The sequence below is a fragment of the Garra rufa genome, chromosome 17, assembly GCF_049309525.1.
Source record: "Garra rufa chromosome 17, GarRuf1.0, whole genome shotgun sequence".
NCBI lineage: Eukaryota > Metazoa > Chordata > Actinopteri > Cypriniformes > Cyprinidae > Garra > Garra rufa.
Window position 1 is genome coordinate 7,777,611 of NC_133377.1, and position 12,773 is coordinate 7,790,383.

Genomic DNA, 12,773 nt, shown 5'->3' on the forward strand with positions numbered 1-12,773 from the left:
CCTGTAGAATAGCTTTGGATGGTCACTTCCTGTCTATTTATTTTCTCCTGTGTTAACATTGTTTACGTGGTGTTTTAAAGAAGAAGAAACTTTAAAGTAGATTTAAACATGGACCAACCAGATCTCATGAGAAAACACAACTATTTTACAAGGTGGCAATTTTGAGTGAATTTGTGTGTTGTAATTTGTATCCAAACATATTATTTTTAGAAAAAAATCATAGAATATCATAAAGGTCTACCCCTGAACCTAACCGTCAGTGGTGTAAACACATTGCATGGAAATGTACAAAACACTGTACTGGTGAAACTCTTGGTCTTGCATGAATTAACTGGATTAAGTAGTTGACCATTTAAACTAGCAACAGTTGGGGATCTAGCTAGATTGGTAGACCATCTTGGTCAAGATATCTTCCTTGAATCCCTCCAAAAACTACAAAAGCCACAAGTGTTTGCTGGTTTTAGGTGGATAAAGCTGGACTCCCAGTCTCTGGAATTTGGTGTTTAGCGAATAGGTCATATGGGGGTCTTGCCTGAGCAGAAAGGAGATTTTCCAGTCCTAACCAGCTTGACCAAGATGGTCTGTCAGTTCAGCCAGGTTCCTACCAACTTGGTAAACTGCCTAATCCTGTTTTGGATCCATGTAACCAACTACTACTTTTAGCAGGTGGTAAATTTGTACTAAATCAAGATACAGTTGCATTTGACATACTTCCTTGAGATAGAATCTTCTGTGTATTTTTATGTCCAATGTTGTGTTTGTGTTTTTCAGAGTCTTTGTTTGGATTGAAATATTTGGCTGTTTGATTGCCCTGCCACGGTGTGTAACTCTATATGCTGTGGTTCAGCAACATACAGCACAAGGCTCCATTCATAGCCTTGGTTATTAAGCTCTGAGAGAGATTTTGATAAGTGTAAATGTGGGGGTATATTCATAAATAATTACCAGAGAGGCTTTTTCACACTTCCTTTCCTGCTATTGAGTCCTCAGAGAGCACTTGACTTGTGGGTAAACTTAGCTAGTGCTGATAGGGAAGAGGTGGGAACATTTTCAGTAGGCAAGAGGCTGTGCTCTCTCTCGCTCTCTTTCTCTCTCGCTCTCATTCTTTCTGCCTCTGATGTGTGTGACCGTGTTGAGTCATGAGCTCTGCTACAGGGATCAGAAGGGCTGAGGGGGAAAGTCCCGAGTCTTTTCCGTCTGCACCTGGACGCACTCGCATTCCTTAGCCCACTGGCCTGAATGAAGGACCTGTATGAGTGTGTGGGTGTGCGCTGCAGTTTGGGCCTTGAAATGTTAAGTATGCTAGTGTTGTATGGATCCTGTAATTCCTAACCACATGAAACACCTTTGGAATGACATAAATTTAGCAGTTCTCTGTTGATATTTTCATTTTGTTAAAGGGTATGGTTTGCCTTAATGTGTGCCTGACTCAAAAGGCTCTGTTTATACAACCTCTCACCTGTTTTAGCACACAAACACTCATAATCACACAATCATAAACACATATTTTCATAGCTATCTCGCTGGGGACTTCCCATTGACTCTGTTATAGTTACAGTAACCCTAATGCGAACTTTGTCTTAAAATATCAGATTTGACCTTTTTATGGGAAGGCAAGGATAGTTTAGGTTTTTCACTTAATGATATTTATAAAGTATAATAATTAACTAGATGAGTAAAGTTTGTGAACAAACTTTAAGTTGGCTTGAAAAAGCCTAGCCATAAAGTTTGAAGTAGTTTTAATAAGTAGTTTTAAAAGCTTGAACATTTTATCATGTTGTTAGCATAATTTAGCATGAGTTAGCAAGTTGCTAACATTATTAGCAAGTTACTAGCATGTTTTTAAGCATGATTAGTAGGGCTGGGCGATATGGAGCAAAAGATATATCTCGATATATTTTGCTATATCTTGATATACGATATATATCTCGATATCTTTACAGGATAAATAACCCCCCAAAAACTACTGCAAAAACAAATATGCCAAATTCCAAAGTCTTTTTTTTATTGAAACTCAGAGGTAGGCAGTTCAGAACAAAGTGCTTCTGCGAATTTTCTTTTAATATATAAACCCTTTTAATTTTTGGCAAACAAACAGAGGTTTACTGTTAAAATCAATACATGGAAGAAAAAATATATTCAGTTTAAAACGTTTAAATAATAATTGTAGTATTTTTCTACAATTAAGTGGTGAATCTTGTTGTAATATTTATTTTTTATCATATATATATATTGTTTTATGTAAATTATTTAAATAGGAATATATAAACACCTACATTATACCGTACAAAAGTAATACAAGACTAATATTGTTCTGTTTCATGTTAAACCGTACTTTTATTTTGACAGGTTGCCGTGAAGTTTCTGTGTGTACAGTATGATATGATGCTAGTTTTTCAAATGAAACGGTAAAAGTGACACTCACAGCAGCTTTGGAGATTGAGTTTATCTGTTCATGTGAGATGCAAATGGCAAAAATTTGCGGGAGTTTCAGGCGTGCTTCAGTATGAGTGTAGTAAAAAAAACACGTCTCCGCCATTCATTCATACAGAGGCAAACGGAACATACAGGATTCATATTAAAACAGTCTTTTTGCATTTCAGTTTTCACAGACACTAGTCCATTTCGCGATTTGAATTAAGTGACAGACCAACTTTTGATTTATTAATCCAAAAATCAACGAATTCCATGGCATTCCGCGCTATAGTAAATTAGGTTTTTATGAATGGAGTCCGCGATCCCGTCCGTGTTTTCGCGGAGCAGACATTGTAAACGCGCGACCATGTACAGTCGTGGCCAAAAGTTTTGAGAATTACATAAATATTGGAAATTGGAAAAGTTGCTGCTTAAGTTTTTATAATAGCAATTTGCATATACTCCAGAATGTTATGAAGAGTGATCAGATGAATTGCATAGTCCTTCTTTGCCATGAAAATTAACTTAATCCCGAAAAAAAACTTTCCACTGCATTTCATTGCTGTCATTAAAGGACCTGCTGAGATCATTTCAGTAATCGTCTTGTTAACTCAGGTGAGAATGTTGACGAGCACAAGGCTGGAGATCATTATGTCAGGCTGATTGGGTTAGAATGGCAGACTTGACATGTTAAAAGGAGGGTGATGCTTGAAATCATTGTTCTTCCATTGTTAACCATGGTGACCTGCAAAGAAATGCGTGCAGCCATCATTGCGTTGCATAAAAATGGCTTCACAGGCAAGGATATTGTGGCTACTAAGATTGCACCTAAATCAACAATTTATAGGATCATCAAGAACTTCAAGGAAAGAGGTTCAATTCTTGTTAAGAAGGCTTCAGGGAGTCCAAGAAAGTCCAGCAAGAGCCAGGATCGTCTCCTAAAGAGGATTCAGCTGCGGGATCGGAGTGCCACCAGTGCAGAGCTTGCTCAGGAATGGCAGCAGGCAGGTGTGAGCGCATCTGCACGCACAGTGAGACGAAGACTTTTGGAAGATGGCCTGGTGTCAAGAAGGGCAGCAAAGAAGCCACTTCACTCAAAAAAAACATCAGGGATAGATTGATCTTCTGCAAAAAGTATGGCGAATGGACTGCTGAGGACTGGGGCAAAGTTGTATTCTCCGATGAAGCCTCTTTCCGATTGTTTGGGGCATCTGGAAAAAGGCTTGTCCAGAGAAGAAAAGGTGAGCGCTACCATCAGTCCTGTGTCATGCCAACAGTAAAGCATCCTGAGACCATTCATGTGTGGGGTTGCTTCTCATCCAAGGGAGTGGGCTCACTCACAATTTTGCCCAAAAACACAGCCATGAATTAAGAATGGTACCAAAACACCCTCCAACAGCAACTTCTTCCAACAATCCAACAACAGTTTGGTGAAGAACAATGCATTTTCCAGCACGATGGAGCACCGTGCCATAAGGCAAAAGTGATATCTAAGTGGCTCGGGGACCAAAACGTTGAAATTTTGGGTCCATGGCCTGGAAACTCCCCAGATCTTAATCCCATTGAGAACTTATGGTCAATCCTCAAGAGGCGGGTGGACAAACAAAAACCCACTAATTCTGACAAACTCCAAGAAGTGATTATGAAAGAATGGGTTGCTATCAGTCAGGATTTGGCCCAGATGTTGATTAAGAGCATGCCCAGTCGAATTGCAGAGGTCCTGAAAAAGAAGGGCCAACACTGCAAATACTGACTCTTTGCATGAATGTCATGTAATTGTCGATAAAAGCCTTTGAAACGTATGAAGTGCTTGTAATTATATTTCAGTACATCACAGAAACAGCTGAAACAAAGATCTAAAAGCAGTTTTGCAGCAAACTGTGCAAGCTAATATTTGTGTCATTCTCAAAACTTTTGGCCACGACTGTAGAGACAGAAATTACATGCCTTCATGTACATAAGATAAATAACATAAGGCTATTTAGTTTATTTAATAAAAGAACACTGTATAGCCCTGTTCGATAGGAAAGATAACCTTAAATGACTTCTGTTGTGATCTGACGCTATATTGAAAATAAAATGAATTTGACGTTCAAGGGGGGCGGGGGGTGCCCCTAAGATAATGGTAGGCGAAACACTAGTATACATATATTCACGGCAGTAGACATCTGTCTGTTGTTCGTCCGACGCCTTAAAACCAAAGTATCTCCATATAATGGAGCCAGTTGTCCTTTTTTTGCGATGAGTTCTGTAGCCTCCGGGCTGGTTGCGGGCGCCGCCATGTTGAATGAGACGACAGGCGGAACAAAAGTTCTGTTCCGCTCTGTATGTCCGGTACATATAGCAGAATTGACAATAAAGTTGACTTTGACTTTGACTTTGACTTTGAAAAGCAAGGAGGCGGGGGCGAGCACAGCACAGAGAAGGCAAACAAGCAAAGTGGCGAAAATTAAATATAAACATTATATCGATATATACGATATGTCAAAATTCATATTGAGTTTAAAAAATATCTCGATATATTTTAAATATTGAGATATCGCCCACCCCTAATGATTAGCATGTTACTAGCATGGGTTGGTTGCTAAGGTGTTGCTAAGGTACCTGGGGTATTTGCTAAGGTGTTGCTATGCAGTTGCTAGGGTACTCTGGGTGGTTGCTAGGGTGTTGCTATGTGGTTGCTAAGGTACTTTGGGTCGTTGCTAGGGTGTTGCTATGTGGTTGCGGCTTTATTCTCTAAACATTTTGACTGTATTCTCTAAACATTTCGACTTTATTCTCTAAACATTTTAACTTTATTCTTTAAACATTTCGACTTTATTCTCTAAACATTTCGAATTTTCTTTAAACATTTTAGGGCTGCAACGATTAATCGAACGATGTTGTGAGGCGCGTTTAGTCAATGAAGCCGGTACTTTGATTAGTAGTAAATCTCCATCACGTGCGTTCAGCTGGAGCGGCAATTCAAACACCCCGCCGTAAATCACTGACAAGCCACGCCAAATCGCGCTCAAAATCGAATTCGATTTTCAGTGCGATTTGGCGTGGCTTGTCAGTGATTTAAGGCTGTGTGTATTAACTGCCGCTCCAGCTGAACGCACGTGATGGGGATTTACTACTAATCAAAGTACCGGCTTCATTGACTAAACGCGCCTCACAACATCGTTCGATTAATCGTTGCAGCCCTAAAACATTTTGACTTTTCTTTAAACATTTCGACTTTTTTCTCTAAACATTTCGGCTTTATTCTTTTAATTTCAACTTTTTTCTCAAAACTTTTCAACCCTACTCTTTAAACCAGGGGTCCCCAAACGTTGTTCTGAGAGGGCCACATAATTTTCATTTCGTTAATGGGGGGCCGGGTCAGTTTATAAAAGAAAATTCCATGGGCCGGACTGATTATTATTATTATTATTATTATTATTATTATTATTATTATTATTATTATTAAATTTTATTATGATTTTACCTGTATTTTTTTATACCGTTTAATGCTAGAATAGTTTATTATTTTGTTATGCACCACACAGACAAATGATTTTTTTTTTTTTTTTTTTTTTCAAAAGATATACAGGTGCATCTCAAAGTAGAATGTCATGGAAAAGTTAATTTATTTCAGTAATTCAACTCAAATTGTGAAACTTGTGTATTAAATAAATTTAATGCACACAGACTGAAGTAGTTTAAGTCTTTGGTTCTTTTCATTTTGATGATTTGGCTCACATTTAACAAAAAACCACCAATCCACTATCTCAACAAATAAGAATATGGTGACATTCCAATCAGCTAGTCAACTCAAAACACCTGCAAAGGTTTCTGTCAAGCTGTCAAAATGGTTTCTCAGTTTGGTTCACTAGGCTACACAATCATTGGGAAGACTGCTGATCTGACAGTTGTCCAGAAGACAATCACTGACACCCTTCGAAAGGAGGGTAAGCCACAAACATTCATTGCCAAAGAAGCTGGCTGTTCACAGAGTGCTGTATCCAAGCATGTTAACAGAAAGTTGAGTGGAAGGAAAAAGTGTAGAAGAAAAACACCAACCGAGAGAACCGCAGCCTTGAGAGGCTTGTCAAGCAAAATCGATTCAAGAATTTGGGTGAACTTCACAAGGAATGGACTGAGGCTGGGGTCAATGCACCAAGAGCCACCACACACAGACGTGTCAGGAATTTGGCTAGAGTTGTTGTATTCCTCTTGTTAAGCCACTCCTGAACCATAGACAACATCAGAGGCGTCTTACCTGGGCTAAGGAAAATAATAAATGGACTGTTTCCCAGTGGTCCAAAGTCCTCTTTTCAGATGAAAGCAAGTTTTGTATTTTATTTGGAAATCAAAAACACTGAAGTCCAGTGTTACGTTTCCACAGTCTGTGATAATTTGGGGTGCAATGTCATCTGCTGGTGTTGGTCCACTGTGTTTTTTGAATCACACATCAAATTCCTCAAATGCTATTGAGTCATTTTGTCATCACTCTGTATTTTCTAGCTGCCTCTTGCATCACCTCTTCGATTGCGATGACACATTACATTGAATGTACCATTCTGTTGGTGAATTTAACAAATAATTAGGCTATGTTAATAACTAAGGGAAATTTTAATTTGAAAGCAAACCTTTATTATCAAATACCGACATGATATAAGTAAAACATTTTTAAAATTACATTTTCAAAATATGTCTCTGGCATTGTTCAGAGGGCCGGTCCAAATGTGGGGGCGGGCCGCATCCGGCCCCCGGGCCTTAGTTTGGGGACCCCTGCTTTAAACGTTTCGACTTTATTCTTTAAACATTTCGACTTTATACTCTAAACATTTTGGCTTTATTCTCAGAACATTCCGTCTTTATTCTTGTAATTTTGACTTTATTCTCAAAACATTTAAACTTTATTCTCTAAACATTTTGGCTTTATTATCAAAACATTCCGGCTTTATTCTTTTAATTTCAACTTTATTCTTGAAACATTTTAACTTTACTCTTTAAACGTTTCGACTTTATTCTTTAAACGTTTCGACTTTATTCTTTAAACGTTTCGACTTTATTCTTTAAACATTCCGACTTTATTCTCTAAACATTTCGACTTTTCTTTAAACATTTAGACTTTTTTCTCTAAACATTTCGGCTTTTTTCTTTTAATTTCGACTTTATTCTCAAAACTTTTCAACTTTACTCTTTAAACATTTCGACTTTATTCTTGAAACATTTCGACTTTATTCTTGAAACATTTCGACTTTATTCTTGAAACATTTCGACTTTATTCTTGAAACATTTTGACTTTATTCTCAAAACATTTCGACTTTATACTCTAAACATTTCGACTTTATTTTCAAAACATTTTCGATTGTTTAACATGGCACTAAAATGCCATTGTTTATTTACGCATCCTGAGTTTTTTTAATAACTTCACAAACCAACAAACAAAGTACATAATTAAATCTCTGAATATAACAAATTGTGTTCAGCCTTTTGTTGAGCATAACCAGTAACTACAATAAATCACAATAAAGCAAATAAAAAATAAATAAACAAACAACCAAAAGAAAAAAAAAAGTATTACTATTTACTCACCTTCATGTTTTTCCAAACCCTCTGAATCTTATTTTCTTATATATATTATATTTTATTTTATTTTATTTTATTTTATTTTATTTTATTTTATTTTATTTTATTTTATTTTATTTTGATTAATATCCTCACAAATCTTTCAAATATAAAGGAAGTGGATGATAACGGGGTCTGGCAAGCTCCAAAGTGACAAAAGAAGTCATACAGTCCATATGTATTGCAAGCTATATTTAAAGTCTTTTGATACTTTTGATGTGTTTTCATAACTTGTGTGAGGAACAGAATGAAATTTAAGTTGTCATTTCCTAGAGGGGAAAATGATCTGTCAATACATTTTGCCACACAAAGCTATCAAGAGTCACAGACTTATGGTACTTTTAGGGTGATTTTAAAACTTGAAAGCTAAAGTAACTATTTTTTTGCAAGTTCATGGGGAAAAAAAGTGACCTCCTCCAGAATTTCTCCTTATGTGTTTTGTGGAAGAAGTAAAGTCTGGAACAGTGTTCGGAACAACAAGACGGTGAGTAAATGATGACAGAACTTTCATTTTTGGTTCAGCTAATCCTTTGGAAAAATAAAAAAAAGGAGGAAAAAATCCCAAGACTCCCTGAGATTAGTCTCTAAAAGTATAACTTGTTCAGAAACACACAGGTCTTTCTCTGTGCCTAGCTTTTTGACTGATTGTGTAAGTGTTTGAAAGCCCAGAGCTCGGAAGGAATGCTCTCCTGATAGCTTAAAATAACAGAAGGACGGGGTTTTACACACTCTGCGAGCCAGAACCTTGTTGTTTCCGGAATCATCTTTGACCTTCTCTCTTTTGTCCACTCCACAGGTTCTTGTGTGGGAGCTGAGGCCTTTCCCAGACACAACAGAAACCAGAGGCTGTGGTTGATTTCATGACTTCCTCCTCATTGTTTGCCTGTCTGTGTGACTGGAAACCAGCAGTGACAGACAGATGACTCTGGTCGCTTTTAAACCGAGCTTGAGCAGAAACTGGACCTGGCTCCCCTTTAGAAGCAATGACTAATCAAGGCCGACGGCAGAGCGCCATGCTTTTCCCACACTTCTGAGGCAATGTAACCTGTCATGCTGACCTTGTTGCTCAACTCTGCTTTCAGCTTGATGTCCAAATTATCCCGGCACACCGCTGCCAAGTTGCTGCAGTTGTTTACACACAATCCTGCACCCAGTGGTCATTGTGAGTATTTTGCTCTCCCCTCTATTTCCTTTTTCGTTTGGCTGTGTGTGTTGCAATAAGAGTGAGGTTGAATAGCGGGAATACGCTGCCGTTTTGAGGTCAGCAATGGGGCCTCTTCAGCTGTGTATTTAAAGCACCACAGTGAGCACTAACTTTGAAAAACAGGACTCATAAATTGACAAGAGACGTTACAAGAGCAATGATAGCTTAGCCAGATGCTAGGCCCCCTGCGTGGGTGTGTGCATGGATGTCTATATCCTATGCTGTGTGTGTGTTAGCTGTGTCCTGAGTTGGGTGAGGTCAGATGTCATTCATTGCATCAACCCTTTTGGCTATACCTATATCAGTACAAATGTAAACACACATAATGCACACTGAAGTGCATGTGATTTATTTTTATGTAACCAGAGGCGATATAGATAAACGCATTTGCCTGTCATTCGCACTTGTTTTATCTTATGGTGGCTTAAGGCTGTGTCATTACTATTGATTATTGCATACAGGCTGAATAAAGGACATTTTATGTTTGAATTGTTATACAAGAATTCACATAACCATATATTTAAGGACTGTGAGTGAGTATTAGGGCTGTCACTATTAATCAAGTAATCGGATAATTATAATTATAATTTTTGTAATAAAAATGGACCTAAGTAAACAATAGTCTTTAACATTACTTAAAATACATATATAATAGCAATGAGGTAAAAATTATTTAGTTGTTAAAACCATAATCACATGGTTTTATTGAACAAAACAGTTAAAATACATTATGTATTATAAACAATAGAACTAATAAAAAACTGCAAACAGCGCCAAATGGCCCGACGACTGTTTTTACACTTTACTGAGCAATATAATCCTTGTTTAATACTGACTAAACAATATTGAATTCAAATGTCCACTTAAAGGCACAGTATGTAAACGTTTCTGATTAAAATATCCGAAAAATACTAGAAAATTGTAAAATATTTTGCTGACTTTTGCTGTGTAAAGTTTGTAATCAAATTAATTACATGATGTTTCGATTAATTAATCTAAACTAAACTAAAAGCAAACTAATTTTGGCTGTGAAAATACCCACAAAAGATTATTTCAAGCTATTATTTTGTTAAATGAGAAAGTAGCAAGTAGACATTGCAAATAGTAGCTTTAGTAAGACATTTTATTTGATTCAGCATAACATTTATTGCACAAACATTTAGGCTGCAACGACCTAATGCAAACTATGGAACATAAAAGAAGATAATTTGAGAAACATCTCAGTATTTTTTGTTCATACAATAAGTCATTGGTAACCAAAACAGCTTTGTTACTAACAGTCTTCAAAATACCTTCTTTTATGTTCCACAAAAGAAAGGTTTGAAACGACAAGAGGGGTGAGTAAACAATGTTAGAATTTATTGTTTTTTTTTTTATTGAACTATTCCTTTGTTTTTATTTTTAGAATTATTATTTTTAATAAAATGATACTCTAAATGCGAAACTAAATCTGCCAGCAGGTGGTGGTTCATTTCGTTAAAAAGGCGGGTTTATTATCTTTATATGAATGGGCTTTTGAATGAAATTGGTTCACACAATTCGTTCAAAACACGGTTGGACCTTTGTCACAACAACTCCCATGATTCCACACTCAATCACTGCGTTATCAAACTACGTCTTTGTTTCTTTGTTTTGAATATGTGCCCTCTAGTGGTGCAATATTACATATTGTGTTTTTAATCTTTAATGTTTTCCCATTTCTTTTATACATAAATGCTACAGCCACTGTAATTTATTGATTATGTGGATATCAAAACGTGTCAACTCAGAGCAAGGGTTTTTGAAACTTTTTTTGAAATTGTGATGAACAGTTAGTATATTGAGAAAGATATTGATATATTGTCCTATGTTTGCGTACATTTGTAAATTATTTACCTTACAAATGGCAAAAATACTTAGCAAAAAAACAAATGTTTTCATTGTGCTCCATGCTCTTCTTGACAGTATATTTGACAGATTTGTGTTCTCTCAGCTGCTTGGGGTCCACTGACCTACTTGCTCACAATGACAAGGCTGTTTCTTCCTGGTGGTAACAAATCGTGAACAGGGGGCATCCTGCAGGCTTGGAGAAAGGGTGATGTATGGGACTCCCACCATTACTCTCGCGCTCACTCTCCTACCATCTATTCTTTTGTTCAGGGGCCACTAAGTTACCCTGTGTTAGCTCTTTCCCCTTTGACCTCCCCCACAGGAAGAACCAGTGACAGACTCTGAAATCCAACCACTCTCTAGAGACTCGTTTGTGATACAAATTCATCCAGACAGTGTTGGGCTATAACTTGGCTACAAATACAGCTATTAGTTTAACTATACATTTCTCAGTAGTGACATGGTAGTGTGGCTAATAGTCTAACTTTTTTAGTCATATAATTTTCAAATATTATTGCTTGCTTTGGGTCTCTGACTGAAACTGTTGTTTCATATTCCCATTTCATTCCTTGGTTAGATAGATAGATAGATAGATAGATAGATAGATAGATAGATAGATAGATAGATAGATAGATAGATAGATAGATAGATAGATAGATAGATAGATAGATAGATAGATAGATAGATAGATAGATAGATAGATAGATAGATAGATTTTCTTCAACTTCTGCTTTTTCGATTTTTTTTCTTCGACTTCTCTGGCTTCTGCTTTTCGATTTTTTTCTTTGACTTCAATGGCTTCTGCTTCTTCATATTTTTTTACTTGTACTTTGACTTCTTCTGTGGCTTCTGCTTCTAATTTTTCTTCTACTTCTACGACTTCTATGGCTTTTGCTTCTTCAACATTTACTTCGACTTCTATGGCTTTTGCTTCTTCAACATTTACTTCGACTTCTATGGCTTTTGCTTCTTCGACTTTTTTTCGACATCTACTTCTTCGGCTTCTTCTATGGCTTCTGCTTCAACTGTTACTTCAAATTCTACTACTTCGACTTCTATGGCTTCTGCTTCTTCATTTTTTTTTTTTACTTCTTTGACTTCTATTGTGGCTTCTGCTTCTTAGTTTTCTTCTACTTCTACGACTTCTATGGCTTTTGCTTCTTCAACATTTACTTCGACTTCTATGGCTTTTGCTTCTTCAACATTTACTTCGACTTCTATGGCTTTTGCTTCTTCGACTTTTTTTCGACATCTACTTCTTCGGCTTCTTCTATGGCTTCTGCTTCAACTGTTACTTCAAATTCTACTACTTCGACTTCTATGGCTTCTGCTTCTTCATTTTTTTTTTTTTACTTCTTTGACTTCTATTGTGGCTTCTGCTTCTTAGTTTTCTTCTACTTCTACGACTTCTATGGCTTTTGCTTCTTCGACTTTTTCTTCGACTTCTACGGCTTCTTCTATGGCGTCTGCTTCGACTTTTTCTTCAAATTCTACGACTTCTTTTGTGGCTTCTGCTTCGACTTTTTCCTCAAATTCTATGACTTCTTTTATGGCATCTGCTTCTTCGACTTTTTTTTTTTTTCGACTTCTACTTTTTTGGCTTCTTCTATGGCTTTTGCTTCAACTTTTTCTTTGACTTCTACTTCTTCGACTTCGACAGCTTCAACTTTTTCGACTTCTTTGACTT